Here is a 13246-nt window from a genome sequence, read left to right as displayed (position 1 = left end):
AGGGAGGGAAATGCACGGACTATGGTGGTGGCACAGGGGTGATTTGGTGATGGGAAACCCGCGGGGATTACAATCGAGATGGAAAAAAAAAATGTGCAAAATGATGTAAAAATAAACTTTGTAATAAATAAAAAAATAGTTAAAAAAATAATAATGATAAACTAACAGAACAAGAACAAGAGGGGGTTGAGAACAACGGGAGAGGGGGGTGACCCTATACACAAATGTATCAGAAAGAATTAAATAGTATGATATACATTTAGCCAAAGAATAAAAGACTTATACTTTGATAACAGTAGGACATTGAAGGAAAAAAAAAAAAAGGAACCAATGGATAGATACTCTGTTCATGGATTTGAAAAAATGCAGGATGCAAAAAAAAAAAAAAAATAGAGGAAATAAAGATTTAGAGAGACCAATGAAACCTGAACAAGGCCATTGTTAAAAATAGCTGTTAATAGGCCTCCCATGGTGGCCCAGCAGGTTAAAGCACAGCACTAAGAAGCTAAAGCCACTTCAGCACAATTTCCATTCAACCCCAGAAGTGATCCTCATAGTGCAGCAGATCTCTCCTGACCCACCCGCTGCGCCCCTCAGCAGTGTACTTTGTCAATCTGCTCCCTGCTGTTTCTGGTGTATCCTTTCACAGCCCCTACACCTCTGGCCTCTACCCAAGTTCTGTATGCATGCACATATGAATAAACAAATGAATGGGTAGGTAGATAAATGCTGTTAAAGTTTCTTAATATTAATGCATTGAGATCAATGTCTTTGTTCATATTTACTAATCATTGCCTTACATATTTTGGTTCTCTTCCTTTTTGTGCATATATGTTGATGTGATGGCCTTATACAATCATATAATATCCACCTCTATATCTGGTTACCTTTTTTAATCTTTAATTATATTTTATTTTGTGTAGTTAGGCTGTCCCTGCCTTTTTTTATTTTGGGGAGGGTGGGGGGAGGATATAGAGAAGGAGATGTCCCATTTGCTTGTATGATTTTTTAAATAAGTTTATTTTTACATCATTTTGTACATTTTTCCATCTTAGTTGTAATCCCCAAATCACCCGTGAGCCATCATCATAGTCCAGTGCATGTCCCTCCCCCCACTGTTTTCGATCCCATTCCCCACTCTACCCCCATAAATGTCTCTCATATAGAGCAGTTCATTATTATTATTTTCTCACTTGGCTCATTATACTCATGCTATGAGTGAAACCATCTGGTATTTTTCCTTTTCCTTCTGGCTTATATGACCAAGCATGATCCTTTCCCAGCTCCATCCATATTGCTGAAAAAGGCATGTGTTTGGTTTGTTTTTTGTTGTTGTTGTTGCTAAGTAATATTCCATTGTGTATATGTACCACATCTTTTTAATCCAGTCACCAACTTTTAGGCATTTGGGTTGATCCATGTCTTTTCAATTGGAAATAAAGCACCAATAAACATGGGAGTGCAGGTGTCTTTTTGAATCAGTGTTTTTGTGTCTTTTGTGTAGATAACTAGCAGTGGGATTCCTGGGTCATATGGAAGCTCCATTTTTAGCAGTTTGAGAAACCTCCATAGAGTTTTCCATAGTGGTTGTACTAGCTTGCATTTCCACCAGCAGTGCTAGAGAGTTCCTTTTTCTCCACATCCTCGCCAACATTTGTTGTTGCTAGTTGTTTGAAGATGTGCCATTCTCACTGGGGTGAGGTGGTGTCTCAATTTGCATCTCCCATATTACAAGTGATGTTGAACATTTTTTCATATGCTTGTTGGCCATCTGCATTTCCTCTTTGGAAAATTGTCTCTTTACTCTTCTCCCCAATTTTTCATTGGGTTGTTTATTTTTGTTGAGTTTCATTAGTTCTTTGTATATCTTTGTAATCAATTCTCTATCACTAGTTTAGTGTGAGAAAAATTTTTTCCCAATAAGTGGGATATCTTTATTTTTTGTGGAACCTCGTTAACTTGATGTAGTCCCATCTGTTTATCCTTACCTTCACTATTGTTCCGTTGGGTGCTGTATCTTCAAAGATGTTACTGAAGTGTATGTCGTGTAGTGTTTGGCCATCTTTGCTTCCAGGTATTTTATGGTTTCTGTTCTTATGTCTAAGTCTTTAATCTACTTTGATTTTTGTGTATGGTGCGAGTAGTGATCTAGTTTCATTTATTTGCATGTAACTTTCCAGTTTTCCCAATACCATGTGCTAAATGAACTTTCTTTGTTCCACTGTATCTTCTTTGTCAAAGATTAGCTGCCCATAATCCTGTGGGTTTTCTACTCGAATCCACTGGTCTGTATGTCTATTCTTATTCCAGTACCATGCAGTTTTGATTATTATGGCTTTGTAGTACAGCTTGAAGTTTGGGATTGTAATGCCTCTGTTCTCTTTCTTCTTAATCATGACTTTGGCTATTGAATCTCATCAATTTTTTTTTATATCATTGAAGAATATAATTCAGACTTTTATTAGGATGGAATTAAATCTGTATATTGCTTTGGTAGGATGGCCATTTTGATGATGTTAATTTTCCAGATCCATGAAGAAGGGATGTCTTTCTACTTCATGGTGTCTTCTTATATTTCTTTTAAATGTTTTGTAATTTTCTTTGTAAAGGTCTTTTACATCTTTTGTTATGTTGATTCCCAGGTATATGATTCATTTTCTTTTAACTGAAAAGGGGATGTTTTTCTTTTTTCTCCTGCTTCTTCTGATTGGATGTTTATGTATAGGAAAGCCTCTGACTTTTGTGTGTTGATTTTATATCCTGCTATCTCATTAAACTGGTTGATAGTTTTAATTAGTTTCTCTGTGGTGTTTTTAGGTTTTCCATGTAAATTGATGTATCGTCTGGAAATAAGGACAGTTTTACTTCTTCATTCCCTATTTGGATTCCTTGTATGTCTTTTTGCTGTCATATTGCTCTGGCAAGAATTTCCAGTGTTATGTTGAAGAGCAGTGGCGGTAGTGGACACCCTTGTATTGTTCCTGATCTCAAAGGAAAGGCTTTCAGCTTTTCTCCATTGAGGATAATAATGGCTGTAGGTTTACCACATATATGGGTTTTATCATGTTGAGGTATGTTCCTTCTATTCCGAGGATTTCGAGAATCCTAAACATAAATGGATGTTGAACTTTGTCAAATGCCTTCTCCGTATCTATTGGTATGATTATGTGGTTTTTATTTTTCTGTGATGGATTACATTAATCAATTTTCTGATGCTGAACCGTCCTTGTGCTCCTGGAATAAAGCCCACTTGGTCATGATGTATTATTCTTTTAATGCATTGTTGGATTCTGTTAGCAAAGATTTTGTTGAGGATTTTTGCATCAGTATTCATTATGGAGATTGGTCTGAAATTTTGTGAGTGTTTTCTTTGTTAAGTTTTGGTATTAGTGTACTGTTGGCTTCATAAAAAGTATGTGGTAGTTCTTCTTTTTCAGTTTTTTGATGAGTCTGTGTAGAATAGATACTAGTTCTTTTCTGAAAATTTGGCAAAATTCATTTGTAAATGTTTCTGGTCCTGGGCTTTTATTTAAGGGGAGTGTTTTGATTACTTCTCCAATTTCCTTGCTTGTAATTGGCCTGTTTAGTTGTTCTATTTCTTCTTTATCTAGCTTTAGGTGGTTGTAGAGTTGTAGGAATTTGTCTATTTCTGCTAGATCTGTTGTGATTTCTCCTCTTTGTTCATGATCCTGTTTATTTCTGCTTTCTTGTGAGCCTGGCTAGTGGCCTGTCTATCTTATTTTGTTGAAGAAACATCTTTTGGTTTCATTGATTTTTTTTTTTTGCATTGTTTTCTTAATTTCCATTTCATTTATTTCTGATTTGACTGTTATTATTTCCTGTCTTCTACTGGCTTTTGGCTATTTTGTTGTTGTTTTCCCAGTTGTTTTCGGTGATATAGTAGGTTGTTTCTTTGAGTTATTTCTTGGTTCTTTATGTGAGCCTATATTGCTAAATATTTTCCTCTTATAACTGCTTTTAATGTGTGCCATAAATTTTTGAGAGTTGTGTCATCATTGTCATTCTTCTCAAGATATTTTTTAATTTCTTCTTTGAACTCATCAATCCAACGGTCCTCCAGTAGTGTGGATTACAGTTTCCACGTGGTAGGTGGGTTTCTTGTTTTCATCATATGGTTTATTTCTAGTTTGACTCCTTCATGGTCAAAAAAAATAGTTGGTATGCTTTTGATCTTTGTGTATCTTTTGGTATTTATCTTATGACCCAGTATGTGGTCAATCCTAGAGAATCATCAGTGTGGACTTGAGAAAAATGTGCACTCAGATTTTATTGGGTGCAGTAGTCTATAGATGTCTACTAGACCCATGGTGTCTAGGTCCTTGTTCAGAGCTTTAGTGTCTTTATTTTTTGTCTTGTTGATCTGTCCATTGTGGAGAGTGTCATATTTAAGTCTCCTACTATGTATGTATTTTCTTATATACGTTTTCATAGATGACAGCAGCTTCCTGATATATTTTGGATCTCCTTAATTTGTTGTATATATGTAGATGATTGTTAATGTCTTCTTGTTTTATGGTCCACTAATCAATGCAGTGGCCTTCTGTGTCTCTTTTAACCTTTTTCAGTTTGAAGTCTATAAGTATAGCTGTTCCTGCCTTCTTTTTTGGCCCATTTGCTTGTAGGATTGTTTTCCATCCTTCTATTTTCACTCTGTTTTTATCTTTTGCAGTTAGATGTGTTCCTATAGACAGCAGAACACTGGATTCTGTTTTTTAATCTGTCCTAGAACTCTGTCTTTTAACTAATGAGTTTAAGCCACTTACATTTAAAGATAATATTAATATACTGGCACCTACATTTGCTGTTTCTTTTGGTCCTTTTGTATTTTTATTCCTTGTTTTGAACTGTTCTTGTTCATTCTTCTGTTGGAGTTTGTGTGAGGGCTTCTTGTAGTATTTTTGGGAGTGGGAGTTTAGTCACGACACAATTGTGGAGTTTGTGTTTGTCTGAAAATGTCCTTATTCTTTCTTCATAGTGGAATGAGAGCTTCACAGGATAAAGTATTCTTGGTTGGCATTTGATGCTTTGGAGTTTGTTGAGAATGTCCCTCCACTTTCTTCTTGCCCGTAGTATTTCTTCAAAGTCTGAAGTCATCCAGATCGGTTTCCCTTTGTAGGTTATGTTTCTTCCCTCTTATGATTTTCATTATCCTTTCCTTGTCTTGTATTCTTGATTGTTTTACTATTATGTGTCTTGCTGTATTTCTATCATCATGGTAATTTCATGTTCTTTTTGCTTCTTGGATATCTACTTTCATCTCCTTCATATTAGGAAAGTTCTCTTCTATTATATGTGAATATCTTCTCAATTCTTTGGCCTTGCTCTTCACCTTCTGGTATACCTATAACTCTGATATCTCCTTTCCTCATGGTGTCAGCTCTTGAAGTGTTTCCTTTTCCTTTTTACTTCTTTTTCTGTTTTGATTTTATTTCTGTGTCTTTGAGTGTGCTAATTTGTTCTTCCATCTCATCTATTCTGTTTTATTACTTTTCCCAGCATTCTTTATTTCTTCTAGTGGCCTTTGCATCCCCTGCATTTCTTCTATTTTCTTTTCTTTTTTTTTTTTAAGGATTTATTTATTTATTCATACAGAACTGGGGTACAGACCAGAGATGTGGAGGGTGAGAGGTTTCACCAGAGACAGAGCAGAGCAGGGAGCAGAACAGGCAGATCGACGAAGTACACTGCTGAGGGGAGCAGCGGGCAGGTCAGGAGAGGTCTGCCACGCCATGTGGTCACCTCCGGGGCAGGCGGGAATCGAACTCATGCAGAAGTGGCTTAAGCTTCTTAGTGCAGTGCTTTAACCCGCTGCGCCACCAGGGAGGGCCCTCTATTTTCTTTTTTAAGGTCTCATTTTCTTTCTTCAATTAATTGCTTGCCTCATGTCGTTTTTTTTCTTTTTCATTTCTTTTATTCATTCCCTAGTTTGCATACTTCAATTCCTTGTTTGCATTCTTTTATTCCTTGATAGCTTGCCTCATATAATTTTTCCCTCTTCTTGTCTTTTTTTTTATCATGATGATTTTGAGTTCTATATCTGGTGAATGAGTAGTTCTTCTATTTCTTTGGTGATTTCTGGTGACTGATCTTTTTATGGTGAATTCTCCCCCTGTGGACTTGTTTTGGTATTTGTTTGTCTTCTTTTCCCTGTCATGTATTTTCTAATACTTTCTATTCATTGAGACACAGTATTGTTATTATTGACCGGCATTCTTCCTGGATGTTCTTTCTGGAATGACCTAGATTTCCAGACACTTCAGTTGTGGAGGATATTCTGAGCTGTGCTTTGTTTCAATATCTCCTATTTTTCCAGCCCCCACTGTGTGGAATTGTGTCTGTTATCTCAGCCAGTGACAGTCGGGTCTCTTCTGGTGTTCAGCTTCTTTCAGTAACACAGTGAGTTCTAGTTTCTGGAAGGTGCCTGTTGATCTTTGTAGCCTTCTGATGTCCCAGCTCCCCTCTATGGGTGGATGTGCCCATGGGAAATGTAGAGCATTATAAGTGTTGTAGGTCTCCCTGTAGCTGGGTCTGTCATTGAGCCAGTTATGATTTTGTTTACTTTCTGAGCACTGTGAGCCTTGCAGGGCAGTGCTTTACTGGCTCACAGGCCTTGAGGCCTCTGATGTGAGCACAGGGGAAACAGGGATGCAGGGAGTACCAGAAGTCTCCCAGTGGAGACTCCCAGGGAGGCCTCAGCATCTCCAGGGTTCTTTGTGCCCACTCAGAGCAGTCTCTCCCTGTACAGTCTTTCCCTACCACTTGGGGTCCACTCACACAGTTTAGTTGTCTCTCTTTAACTTCAGGCCTTTAATGCAGGTTTTGTGGGTAGATGTGTTAAGCAAGTAGACCAGTAGCAAGTCTTCCATCTGAGGCACTTCCTTGGGCCTCTCTATGCTAGGATATGCCTGTGGAGGGTTGGGGGAGTGTTAAAAGTGTTGCAGCTTCCCAGGGTTGGTCCTGTGGTTGATTCCATCTAAACGTTTCCTGCCCCCCCCCTTTTTACCTCTGGGGCTTTGTGAGACTTGCTGGTCTCCACCTTAATGGTGCAGAAGTTTCCAGGCCTCTGTTGTGGCAGTGGGGGATGCAGGGAATGCTGGAAGGGCTGCAAGCCTCGCTGCTGCCCCAGTTGCCAGTTTCAGTCCTCACCTCTAGGGCTCTATGTGTTCATCCCAGCAGTCTTTCCCCTCAGTTTAGGTTCCACTCACTGAGCTGAGTTGTCTCTATCTCCAGGGCTTTAGCACACTGAAGAAGCAGCAAGCCTCCTGTCTGAGGCACTTCCTAGCGCTTGGGTACCTCAGCACTCTCGGATCAGAGCGCCCCAATCACTGAGTCTCCCTCAGTTATCTACTTTCTAGTGAGTCCAGGATGCTCTCATTTGGGTTGAAACTTGTAGTATGTAAGTCTACAGTTCATTTTTAGTCTTATATTCTTGTGTGAGCTTGGATGTTGTGATTCGGCATTTTCACTCTGCTGCCATCTTGCCAGATCCTCTGTATGTAGGATTTTTTTCCAAACCATTTATTTTGTTTATCATTGGAGCTCATATGGGTCTCCTGAAAACAGCTGAATGTTTTGTTTTTTTGACCCAATTTGCCACTCTCTCCCTTTTGATTTGTGAGTTTAGTCCATGTCTTGGAATAGGTCTACATGTATTGGGTAAGGAACAGAATCACAAAAAGACAAACAATACAAATACAGATGCTATCGTGTGTATTTCCTTTTCCCTTTATTTAGGACATTTCTTCCCTTTATTTTGAGTGATATTGATAAAGATCTGCTATTATCGTTTTGTCATTGGTTTCAGGTTCTATTTTGTTTATTTTTTGCTGTTATTGATTTCTGTCTTATTTAATTAAGAGATTTCCTTTCAATATTTCTATTGTAGGGAAAGTACTGGCAATTCCTATTTGTGTGGGAAGGTCATTATTTCTACTTCATGACTGAAGGAGAGCTTTGCAAAATATAGCATTTTTTGCCTGGCGGTTCTTAATTCTAAGTAATTTGATTATGTCATGCCACTTTCTCCTTGCTTGTAGGATTTTCTAAGAGAAATCAGATAAAAACATGACTGACAAATCTTTATAGACTTCCTGTCTTTTTTCCCTGATAGCCACATTCCATATTCTTTTTTTTGCACTGAACTCCTGATAGTTTCATAACTACATTTCTTGGAATAGGACTACATGTGTTGGGTAAGGAACAGAATCACAAAAAGACAAACAATACAAATACAGATGCTATCATATGTGTGTGTGTGTGTGTGTGTGTGTTTCCTTTTCTTCCCTTTATTTGGGACATTAAGTAAGTTTTATGTTCCCTTGTCCTCTTTCTTTCTGGAATACCCATTATCCTTATTTTTTGAAAATTCCCCTCATTTCCCTCCTCTAGAGCATGTCTTATTTCTCATTCAATGTCGTCCCATTTCTTAATTTTTTTCTTAGTTTATTGTCAATGTGTTGTTTCTTAACCTCCAATAACTTTCAGTAAGAGGGTACGAGAAGTATATGTTGTAAGGCCTTGCATGTCTAAAATTATCTTTATTCTAACTGCCCATGACTTGGCTGAATAAATGTATCCAAGTTCAAGACCATTTTCCTCCTGAATTTTGAAGGCTTAGCTGTATTGTTTTCTTCTTTTCAAGCTGTCGAAGAGAAATCTAAGTCCATTTTGATTTTTATCCATATATATATGTATGTATATATATATATATATATGTGTGTGTGTGTGTGTGTGTGTGTGTGTGTGTGTGTACTCTGTTTTCTGCAGTCCAGAACTGGCTTCATTGAATGTGGCTTCATTGAATGTGTTTCCCAATAAGTGAAAATGAACTGGCTTCATTGAATGTGTTTCCCAATATATATATGTATGTATATATATATATATATATATGTGTGTGTGTGTGTGTGTGTGTGTGTGTGTGTGTGTGTACTCTGTTTTCTGCAGTCCAGAACTGGCTTCATTGAATGTGGCTTCATTGAATGTGTTTCCCAATAAGTGAAAATGAACTGGCTTCATTGAATGTGTTTCCCAATAAGTGAAAATATACTTATGCTAAGTATAAGTGCCTTAGCATAAGTATATTTTCACTTATTGGGAAACACATTCAATATGAAAACTCTAGCCAATAACTATGGGTCAATTTATGATTTTTCGTTGTTATCTCTTATTTTCATTTCTGTTTTCTCTATTTGAAACTCAATCTATGGTTATTAAAACTTAGGAACAGCTTTCTAAATATTCTCTTTTCCATTTATCGTTTTTTGCTATATTGGTAACAGAACTGCTAAACATTATCTTACAATCCTCTGATTTATTTCCACTCTATTTTTTATATAGTCTCATGTTTATTTCAACTGAATCTCTTAATATGTGAATAATTGGTGGAGAGAGGGTTATCAGTGGATTTTCTCCTTTGCAAAATAAGAGCAGTTTCTCTTTTGTCACCTTCAATGTCAAAGGCTCTCATCAAACTGGTGAAACTTATATATTTGTTTATAAATAAAGAGTAAGAAATTAAAAACCCTGTAACTGAATTTGTGGTTGGAGTTTGGTGACTCAGAGTTACAAAGAAATCCACAACAGACCTTTTCATTAGTGCTACTCAGAAAACTCCTGGAAATAGTATTTCAGTCTCCTAGATGGAGATTATAACTCTGTAAACATAGAAAAAAGAAATCAGGCAGAGGGTGGGGATGGAACAATTCTCCTCTTAAAATCAGAATATATATATTTACTATTCTTCTTTTTTTATTGTGGTTATAGCTTTCCTTCCTAGGATTATTTCCAACTTCTAAGCAGACATTATCTTTGTGATTTGGGAACAAAAAAATTGAATTTCCCAAATAACTCATTATCCTATATCTTTTATAGGCTTTCATATGCATGTTTTTAAATAATGATTACCATAATACTATCAAGTGAATCACTTTTCTCTAAGATTATAAAAATTTCTAAAGTTTTATTTTAAAAATCCAGGAGTAAATACACATATTCTCATTATAAGTCAACAGACTGTTCTAAGATTATGTACTGCACAAACGTGCAAAAACTGTCCTTACATGAAATGGACAAGGGATGCTAAAAGACATTAGCAGGGAATGGAATCAAAATGTCAAACTACAAGTTTCTACTGGCATCAAAGAACACCAATTACAGAAACCATCTATGGACAAGGGAGACTTTATGAAAGTCTACATAGAAACACTCTATTATACCATTAAAGCAAAAACGTCCAATATTGTATGCATTGAGGAGGAAATGAGTAAATGTTTAACTTACCACATCAACCCTCCCAAAATGGGGCACAGGCCAAGAGAGACCTTCTCAGTCAGTAACTCTTCCTGCAGGCAAAATGAGAGCATATAAGTGCTTAAGTTTCTCTGGCTGTGTAGGATGCTACCAGAGGTTTATTTCTCTGGCCTTATCCGGAGTACTGAGATATAAGCTGCAACAAGAGAGGTAAATGAGTGACCAAACAACAACAAAAACCCACAGACAGGGCTGAGGTTGAAACATATCAAAGTGATGTAACTAGTTCAGACCCCATCAAAATGTCCACCCTAGTGAGCTGCTAGAGACCTCACTATGGAAGCCCAAAACTAGCCCATGAGAGCTCCAGTGCTCCATGTACTTCATTCATACACTCTCTTTTTGTGGATAGCTCTCCACATGATCTACAAAGCATGTAGAGAATGCTTTTGTAAATAGCTAATGGGTATGTTGAGAAAATGCAAGAGAAATCACAACATTGAACATTCAACACCACACTCATGAAAGCAAATGGGAGGCTGTTAGTAGTTAGACAAGTATTGTTCTTAAGAGAAAGCACAAAAACAATAATTCTGTCACGTGGAAACAATAAATGTGGGGTAAAAAGATAGATCTGGGCCCTCCCTGGTGGTGCAGCAGGTTAAAGCACAGCACTGAGAATCTAAAGCCACATGAGTTCGATTCCCGCCCGCCCCGGAGGTAACCACATGGAGTGGCAGACCTCTTCTGACCCGCCAACTGCTCCCCTCAGCAGTGTACTTTGTAAACTGCCTGTTCTACTTCCCACTCTGTCTATGGTGAAGACTCTCGCCGCCCAAGCCTCTGGCCTGTACACCAGTTCTGTATGCACAAATAAGTCTTAAAAAAAAAAAATCTGAAAATTTCTCAGAATCACTAACAGAACTGAGAAAATGTATTTTTATCCCAAAGTATGTCAAAAAAAGACTGGGTGAGATAAATGTTTCTTCAAAAGTGAAAAAAACACAAGACACTGAAGAAGCCTAAAATCACAAAAAGAACACAATTTTCTAACATTCAAACCCAAAGAAATGGAGATCAGCAATTCACAAACTACGAAATTCAAAGTAGTTGTATAAAAATGAAATTAAATTAAATCAAGAAACATTTTTTTTTCTATTTTAGGTTTATTTAGGTATGCATACAGAACTGGGGCATAGGCCAGAGGTGCAGCAGGATAGGGGTAGGGGAGAGGGTGAGAGGACTCACCAGAGAGAGTAGGAATCAGAACAGGCAGATTTACTGCACAGAAAGGAGCCAGCAGGTGGGCAAGACAGGAGAGGTCTGCCAAACCATATGGGTCACCTCCTTAGAGGATCAAACCCATGTCACAATGGCTGCAAATAGCATCATGTGCTGGGCTATTTGTCCCACTAGCTACCAGGGAGGCCCCAGGAAACAAAGTTTAAAAAAAAAAGGTTACTAATGAAGAAACAATTTTTAAAAATGCTGGAGCTGAAGAATATAATGAATGAGATAAAAATTCAACCGAAAATGTATATCAGAGAGAATACATACATAGTAGGAGACTTCAACATGCCACTCTCAACAATGGACAGATCAACAAGACAAAAAATAAGTAAAGATACTAAACCTCTGAACAAGGACCTGGACAACATGGGTCTAGTGGACATCTATAGAATACTGCACCCCAGAAAATCTGAGTACACATTTTTCTCAAATCCACATGGATCATCCTCTAGGATTGACCACATACTGGGCCACAAGATAAACATCAATAGATACATTAAGATCAAAATCAACCAACTATTTTCTCCGACCACGAAGGAATCAAACTAGAAATAAACCATATGGAGAAGGCAAGGAACCCACCTACCATGTGGAGACTAAAACCCACACTACTGGAAGACCATAGGATCAATGAGGAGATCAAGGATGAAATTAGAAAATACTTGGAGAAGAATGACAATGACGACACAAGTCTCCAAAACATATGGGACACATTAAAAGCAGTTATAAGAGGAAAATATATAGCAATTCAAGCTCACATAAAGAAACAAGAAATAGCTGAAAGAAACAACCTAGTGTCCCACCTTAAAGAATTGGAAAAAGAACAGAATAACCCAAAAGCCAGCAGAAGACAAGAAATAATCAAAGTCAAATCAGATATAAATGAAATGGAAGTCAGGAAAAGAATCCAAAAAAATCAATGAAACCAAAATTTGGTTCTTTCAAAAAATAAACAAGATAGACAGGCCACTGGCCAGACTCAGAAAGAAAGAACAAGAGAAAGCACAAATAAACAGAATCATTAACGAAAGAGGAGAAATCACAACAGACCCAGCAGAAATCAAAAGAATAATCAAGAAAATACTATGAGCAACTATATGCAAACAAATTGGACAATTTAACAGAAATGGACAAATTCCTACAACTCTACAACTACCCAAAGATAGATAAAGAAATAGAACAGCTAAAGAGAACAATTACAAACAAGGAAATAGAAGAAGTAATCAAAACCCTCCCCAAAAATAAAAGTCCAGGACCAGATGGATTTACAGATGAATTTTAACAAACATTCAGAAAGGAACTAGAGCCCATTCTACACAGACTCATCCAAAAATTTGAAAAAGAAGTAAAACAACCAGAAATGTTCTACGAAGCCAACATCACACTAATACCAAAACCTAACAAAAAAACACAAAAATAGAAAACTTCAGACCAATCTCCCCAATGAACACTGATGCAAAAATCCTCAAAAATATCTTAGCTAACAGAATCCAACAATGCATTAAAAGAATAATACACCACGACCAAGTGGGCTTTATCCCAGGAGCACAAGGATGGTTCAAAATCACTAATGTAAACCATCACATCAACTGACAGAAAAATAAAAACCACATAATCATATCAATAGATGTGGAGAAGGCTTTCAACAAAGTTCAACACCCATTTATGTTTAAGGCCCTTGAAATCC

The 13246-nt window shown here is 37.2% G+C and overlaps 1 protein-coding gene across 4 annotated transcripts in view; it reads right to left on the bottom strand.

Moving 5' to 3' along the window:
- LOC101632396 (cytochrome c oxidase assembly factor 1 homolog) overlaps nt 1-13246 on the bottom strand; it is an 89610-nt gene that overhangs the window by 62933 nt on the left and 13431 nt on the right. For 3 of the 4 annotated variants that reach the window (XM_012720890.1, XM_012720891.1, XM_012720892.1), the window contains one exon: nt 10300-10361. The exons of the other annotated variant lie outside the window; for it this stretch is intronic. The gene's annotated coding sequence lies outside the window, so the exon portion shown is untranslated. The remainder of the gene's footprint in view (nt 1-10299; nt 10362-13246) is intronic. 4 annotated transcript variants of the gene reach the window in all.

The sequence above is a fragment of the Condylura cristata genome, unplaced genomic scaffold, assembly GCF_000260355.1.
Source record: "Condylura cristata isolate star-nosed mole 26May11 unplaced genomic scaffold, ConCri1.0 scaffold00005, whole genome shotgun sequence".
NCBI lineage: Eukaryota > Metazoa > Chordata > Mammalia > Eulipotyphla > Talpidae > Condylura > Condylura cristata.
Note: the sequence above shows the minus strand (reverse complement) of the source record. Positions and strands in the feature narration are given on the sequence as shown.